At 43.1% G+C, this 6794-nt stretch overlaps 1 protein-coding gene across 1 annotated transcript in view; it reads right to left on the reverse strand.

Moving 5' to 3' along the window:
- Window positions 1–6794, reverse strand: part of LOC116062299 (cephalotoxin-like protein) — a 1100540-nt gene that overhangs the window by 753470 nt on the left and 340276 nt on the right. The window lies entirely within an intron of this gene.

Genomic DNA, 6794 nt, shown 5'->3' on the forward strand with positions numbered 1-6794 from the left:
AATGTCTTGTCGTTTGAAGTTTATTTGGAGTCTCTAGCTGAAAGTATTGTGGGAGGAGGAGCATTTTAAAGTGGGTATATAGGTTCAAAAGAATGTGAACTGAACAAAGGCATGGTTTTATATCGCATGTTCAACATGAAATAAGAGCCAGTCAGCAGATTGGCAGTTAAAGCAGAGCATTTATTAACACAAGGAACATTCAATTCAGTTTCTTTGCTGCACGTTTCTGAGTGTGTGTGTGTGTGTGTGTGTGTGTGTGTGTGTGTGTGTGTGTGTGTGTGTCTATGTGTCTCTGTGCGTGTGTGTGTGTGTGTGTGTGTGTGTGTGTTTGTGTGTGTGTGTGGTGTGTCTCTGTGCGGTGTGTGTCTATGTATCTCTGTGCGTGTGTGTCTGTGTGTGTGTGTGTGTGTGTGTGTTCTGCAATGAGATGACAAAAACTCAAACAATAAGTCGAACATGAACATAAATTGTGTGTTAAGGGCAATCAAAACATCACTTACTTCTGCCATCAGCAGGGACGTCACTATGATTGAAAGACACAGGGGGGCTTAGCCCCCATGGTTATGCAAAAACTTTCCCTTGCAAAATCTTACTTACAAACGTTATTCTAATGTTAGCTTTTAGATACATCAAAGCTGCAAGGGGGAACGTACTTAGGCCACACTTTGATCCTGCTGAGTTATTCTGTAGGCTAGGACTTAAATGTTATCCATCTGCTTGTGTAAATGTGTGATAAAGTAATACCTAATTCCTCTCTCTACTAGATAAGTTGCAGGTGAAAATCAGACTATTTAATTACACTAATTACTGTTACTGCATGGTAGAGTAGTTGAATCAGTGTCATGTCAACATCCAAAATGTCATGTCCAGCACAAATCAGTAAAACAGATGGAGGTCAGTGTACCATAACAAATGACAGTACTATAGAAAGAATCAAATAATAAATAGCCGTTGTTGCATACTTTATCATGTAAGCTGTTGATAAGGATCCTGTTTAAAGTAGCTACTTTCTGAATTTATTAACCCGATGGCGGATGAATAAAAGTTTCAACGATTACTATATGTCAGTCCCTCCAGGATTTTGTGGCCAGCTTTTGTAACAAATTGTGATAAAAGTTGCGATGTCTTTGGTATTTATGTTGCAATGAAGTTGCTAGAGACAGTGAAAATTGCACCAAAAAAAAGTCTGGATTTTTTTTGTATACTTCTTTAAAAATAAAAACCATGGTGGTTGATTGAATTCGTGTGAATTGTTGCGATCGTGACATCGCAAATTCCTGGAGGGACTGATATGTATGTATGTATGTATGTATGTATGTATGTATGTATATGTATGGGTGATATCAGGTAAAATGGGCCATTTAAAGCCCATGTTGCAAGGTTTATTTTCTAATGAATTTGCACAATTTGCTTGTTGGTAATAAACATTTAAACTGTTACCCAACAACATCAAATACAATGGATATCACAAAACGGAATAAAATACGAAAAAGTAGTACTATATTACAGCGGTTTGCAATGATTCTCTTTTCCCCCACAATGCATTGCATTACGTCACGTTGGGGAGACGACAGACGAAAGCCCCGTCTCTGTTCACTGTCTATGGTCTCGGTCTGTGCCACTGGTGTTGCAAAATATGGCTTTTGGTCTCGACTGAGTCCATGTGTCTTTATTATGTGTATAATAATATTGGAGGGAAAGTGAAACACAGCTTGGACAGGGATGTTGTTCGGCTTTTCACAAGTTTAGACAGCTAGCTACGCCGACGTTTGCTAACGTTAGCCTAGACTGCTAGCTAGGTAAATATTATGACTGCCTTCGGAGTTTCCTATATCTGCATCCACATTGTCAACATAAGACCTGTGGCGTTAGTGCTCCTTTTGTACCATACTTTTATTGAATGGAACTTTAAGCTTCGCTCCTATGAGATGGGTGGGTTTTTGTTATATACAAAGCTAACTGGCTATAGTTAGCCTGTATGTATGCTAGCGGAATTAGCTAACGTTGCGTAACCAGCCAGCAACTTCGGCAATCGGCAGTAGTTTTGGTGAGCTAACCACGACAGTATTGTCGCCCACAATCAACCTCTGCTGCTAAAAGCAGTCAACCTGCAGTGATGATTGAAATAGAGACGCTTGTGGATGTGTTAGCTGTCGTGGTTAGCTCGCCGAAACTACTGCCGAAGCTGCTGGCTGGTGACACAACGTTAGCTAATTCTGCTAGCACAGGCTAACTATAGCCAGTTAGCTTTGTGTGTAACGTAACAAAAATCCACCCATCTCGTAGGAGCAAAGCTTAACATTTCATTCAATACAATTATCGTACAAAAGGAGCACTAACGCCACGTCTTATGTTGACAACGTGGACGCAGATATAGGAAACTCCGAAGGCAGTCATAATATTGACCTAGCTAGCAGTCTAGGCTAACGCTGTTGCGCTAACGTTAGCAAAACGTCGGCGTAGCGTTAGCTAGCTGTCTAAACTTGTGAAAAGCCGAACAGGATCCCCATCCAAGTAATGAAAAAGTAGTGACGTCATCACCGAATTGCGTTAAAAAACCCAATAATACCAAAAACGACAAAAACTGGCCTTTAACACTATTTGGAGACATTTTTCACAATGATATACATATGTTGAGTGCTTTATGTACCCATTAATCAACAGTGGTGGTTAACCTGCAACATGGGCTTTAAGGTTTGGGGGTCCCAGCCCCTCTGGAATTTAGAGCCAATAGAGCTCAACAGTCCCGCCCCTCCTCTGAGAGACCTTGGGTTCCGGAAGTAAATTTCCCATTCATTTCTCCCATTGACGTCTGGGAAAATCCGTATAGAAAGAGTTTTAGACCATACCTTAGGCTAACCAGATGGGACGTGACTCATAAGCATACAACGTATCATTTAGAGTAAAAAAACAAACAGAAAATCCCCAAAAAGTCAACGGTACAAGACTGTGTACCTATCGTCATCTCAGAGCGAAGGAACTACTCATCCCATAAACCACCGCGCACCACTGAACAAAGGAAGCTAACGTTAGTTTAGCTAACAGCTAATTCGGCTAACCGCTAGCTGAGACAGCATGTAATAACTTTAAAAGACCCTCAAAATAAACCTGAAAATAACCGTTAACATATGGCTGTTACGTCAGCTGTAGACGGCTTTACCCAGTGTTAAGTTTGAGTTAACGTTATTTTAGACTAAATCAAGCTGTCAGCTAGCTGTTAGCCGAATTAGCTGTTAGCTAAACTAACGTTAGCTTCCCAGCAGAGGCTAACGTCAGAAGCGTGACACACAGATCGTGATTCATGCAGTGTCTTAAATCCTCGTGACGGATCGTGCAGGCAGCAGAGATCGGGTACTGACACTCGCCCTCCTCACCAGCATGAGTTCCACCAATCAGAGTCATCACTGTGGGATTGTGGGATTGTTCAGGATTGTGGATAATGGAGTACTTATCCAAGACATCGCAAATAAAAGACATTTATCTCTAAACAAGGTTAGTGCCCCATGATTTTTGGCGTCTATATGAGCATATACAATCGCTTAGTCATGTAGGCATGCTGGTTTTAAGTCTATCATCGACGGTTACGATTTTATGGCTTATACTGCAACTGTCAATGGAGAAATTGCATTGTATTTTTACGTCCGGAACCCACTGTGGGCGGGACTGTTGAGCTCAAGCCCCCAGGAAGAGCGCCGAGTCTAAAAGCCACCATGGGCTTAGCGGATAACGGTGGTACTGCACCCCATGGCCCAGAAAGACTTTTCACATAGACTTTGCATGGCGAAAGAAATGTCTATATTTCAGCAGATAATTTGTTTCTGGGTATATCAACTTACCAGCCCGAACACTGAAAGGGTCCTTGTTTAAAACGTTACGTTTTTAACATTTTTAACATTCACTAGAAGCAAATCCAGAATTATTAAATTTGGCATGATGAACGCGCATAGTGGACACGAGCAGAGCCGCGGGACTGCGCCCGCCCGCTCACATGACTGTTCTCCCGAACTCATGTAGCTAGCTGTAATAATGGATATAGCTAATGGTTGTAATTCACCATGTGTTCTATTAATACGTCCATGGTGTTATTTTATGAAGTCATGATACATCCCAGGGATGTATGTATGTAGCTGCTGTAAAGCCTGTTAGCTACATGGATGTAACGTCATTAGCGTTTCCCAAACTGGCGGGCTATTGGCTAGCTAGCTAGTTGCTAACATCAGGGGTAGCTAGCATGGCTGTATTAAGATCTATACATAGCTAGCTATATGCCTACATAACGTTACTACAGACATAGTGATTACATCGCCTTGGTTCTCTCTTATGATACATCCGAGGGCTGTATGCTGTAAAGCTTGTAACATGAGCTGAAGCCATGGATGAACTTTGTTCACGAAACTGCAGGCTAACTGCTAGCTAGCACTAGTTAGTAGGTAGCTGGCTAGTAGCACAACATAATTATTAAATCTCCTTGGTTGTCTAGCTAAATACATCTATTGTTTATTTAGCTAAGCATGTAAACGATAGGGAACAATGAAGACACAGTGTTTAACGTTAGTGAATATTTTAGACGAATGAAAACGGCGAGTTCATGAGTTCGCCACTTGTAAGAGACACGACAGAGAAGCTCATGAACGCGCATGTTGCTACCGGTTGCTACGACAACGCAAACAAATTGTTGCTAGTGCGCATGCCCATCGTGAGCCAACCAGCGTTATGGGCCAACAATGCGGAAGAGCCGAGCTCCATGTTTGCTTTATGCGCTTTTGAGCACTCTCAATGGAACGTACGGAGCTTCCCGCCGAACACTGGATCCAGTTCTCTTAATACATCCATGGTTGAGCTCTATGACTGCAAAGGATTTCAAACTGTTGTCATAACTGTGCTTGACAAGTAACAGGTGATTTGATTGGTTTATGGTTGCTATGGTGGATGGGGCAATATTTCAAATCAAGACTGCACCAGAAAGCTGCATGGTAAGTAGCCTGGCATACCAAATCTAACTAAACTATTATAAGGATGATAAATCTATTAAAAAAAACAAACATGCACATAAAAAAAATATACATAATATCTGTCTTGATGGCAATCAGAAATAATGTTAGTTTGGTATATGAACATATTTTTTGAAAAAGTGATGTTTTTCTTGGCAGCCCAATTTACCTTAAACCACTGAGGTAAAATGGGCAACATGGTTTCAGCTAAAATGGGCCATCATCTGTGTCACTCACGAACATATGTACACGTGTTTGAGTGCGTGTGTGTGTGTGTATGTGAGTGAGTGAGTGTGTGTATGTGTACGTACACACACAAACACTCACTATGACCCCCCCCAACAGTAATAATGGTAGTAGATATTTTATTTACAGTGAGTATGGCAAACGAGAAGGAAGCGAGAGGAGAGGAGAGAGGAAGTGAGAGGAGGAGGAAGGATGAGAGAGAGGAGACAAGCAGAGGAGACAGGAAGTGAGAGAACAGGTGAGGAGAAAGGAATGCAGAGAAAATGAGAGGAGACAGAGAGAGAAAAGAGGAGGAGCAAGGACCAGAGAGGAAAGGATACAAAGATAAAACAGGGAGGGAAAGGAAGGCCAAACAACTACAATCTGTGGAAAGAGGAGAGGATGAAGCGGGCCTTAGATGAATACAGGGAGGGAGTGAAGAAAGGAATTACAGTGAGTGTGCACCTCTTATCACGAGCATGGGGTGTGCCGCGATCCACACTGCAAAGACGCATCAGTGGAAAGGTGACTGGCAGTGAACATGTGTCAGGGCGGAAGCCCTACCTTCCAGAGGAGGCGGAAAGGGAGCTTACTGCCACCCTCAAGACATTGGCACAGAGGGGGTTTCCCTTCACAAAATGTGATGTCCAGCAAGTGGCCTTTGATTTTGCAGCCAAGAACATCATATCTGGTTTCTCCAAGACAGCAGGGAGGGCCGGATATTACTGGTTTCAGAACTTTCTGAAGCACAACCCAGAGGTTGGGATGCACAAGCCAGAGGTCCTGTCTGCAGCACGGGCTGCTGGACTCAACAAAGTGTTATGAATGAAACTAAAGTTGAACCCAAGTGCAGACAACAACGCAGAGCCAAATGGAAGTTTAACAGGTTTATTGCAAATGTCCAAGATCAAAAGCAACCGGAAAAGCAAAGTCCAAATCCAATGGATTTCAGATCCAGGGTACAGAACGGGAGTGGTACCGTAATGTCCAAGAGTCCAATAGTCCTGAGATCCAATGTGGAGAGCAGGAATGGTGGATGATAGGAATGGTGGATGGCAGGAATGGTGGATGGCAGGAGTGAAGTGGCAGCAGCAGTCAGGTTCCAAGAGCTGTGGCAAAAACAGAACAAATCAGAGCGAGCAAAAAAAACACAAGAGCTTGATACAAACTGGTGAATTCAGCAGCTAGACTAACGTGGTCGTCTTGACTATGATCTGACGATGAGTGGTAGGTTGACCAGGGTATTTAAAGCTGAGGTGATTGTGGAATGAGCTGCAGCTGGAACCCTGACTCCCGCACACCAGACTTCACTCCTGCAATTAAGGACAGACAGAGGGGAGGGGGAGAGCAGAGACAGAGAGCTACCTAGCAGCAGCAGGCCTAACGTAAAGAGGTGGTTAGCCAGTGGTTTAACCAGTATTAGAGCTTTATTAGAGATTATTTTGGTCGAGCTGGGTATTGAGGGCACGTCGTGGGCTTCAGGATCAGTTCAGTTCAACAAAGGTCGTTGGACAGGTTGGCCAGCCATGTGTGGAGGTGTGTGCCGGAGAGAACGGGGAGACAACAACTTGTCTGGCA

This window comes from Sander lucioperca, chromosome 21, assembly GCF_008315115.2.
Source record: "Sander lucioperca isolate FBNREF2018 chromosome 21, SLUC_FBN_1.2, whole genome shotgun sequence".
Lineage (NCBI taxonomy): Eukaryota > Metazoa > Chordata > Actinopteri > Perciformes > Percidae > Sander > Sander lucioperca.